This window comes from Fukomys damarensis, unplaced genomic scaffold (assembly GCF_012274545.1).
Source record: "Fukomys damarensis isolate Sample0158 unplaced genomic scaffold, DMR_v1.0_HiC HiC_scaffold_15, whole genome shotgun sequence".
NCBI classification, from domain to species: Eukaryota; Metazoa; Chordata; class Mammalia; order Rodentia; family Bathyergidae; genus Fukomys; species Fukomys damarensis.
Genome location: NW_022900927.1, coordinates 66,937,192 through 66,937,865, shown reverse-complemented (window position 1 = coordinate 66,937,865; position 674 = coordinate 66,937,192).

The window sequence follows — 674 nt, the reverse complement described above, 5'->3', positions numbered from 1 at the left end:
CGTGACTCAGCAGGAAAGGAGGCGCGCGGCGCAGGGCGGGAAGGCGGGGCGGTCTCGGGGTCGGGGGCGGAACGAAGCCGCTGGGAGCCGGGCCTCTCCCTTCTGCTTTGCCCCATCCTGCTCATCACCGCCCTGAGCTTTAGCGGGACGGGGTCTTCGGGTAGAGTCCTAGGCTAGGGTCGGAGGCTGTGCCCGACTGCGGATCTCTGGGTGGCTTTCTGGGCCCCCGCCCGGAAGCAGGAGAGCGCGGCTCGGGTTGGCACCGCGGGCGCCTCCGCCCTCCCCGGGAAGGGCTTGTTAGAGCGAGGGCTGGAGGACTGAGGCTGCCGGAGGCGGGAGCCGCGAGCCCCTCTCATCTTAATTTCCTTAACATCGGAGGAAAATTTGCTAGGATATTATTAAAGATTGTAATATAAAGCAGGGTTGTAGTCTTCATACTGTCGAGGGCAGAGACCAGAGGGGCGTGGTGGCACACTCCCGTAATCCCGGCACTCGGAGGCTGAGGCAGGAGGATCACCCGGAGTTTGAGACCAGCCTGGGCTACACAATGAGTTCAGGGCCAGTCTGCGCTACATAGGGAGAAGCTTCCGCAGGAAAAAAAAAAAAGGGAAGGGAGAATCAGACCAAAACGCAAAAGCAAAGTTGTGCTTTTATTCAGCAAGCATGCAAGAGTA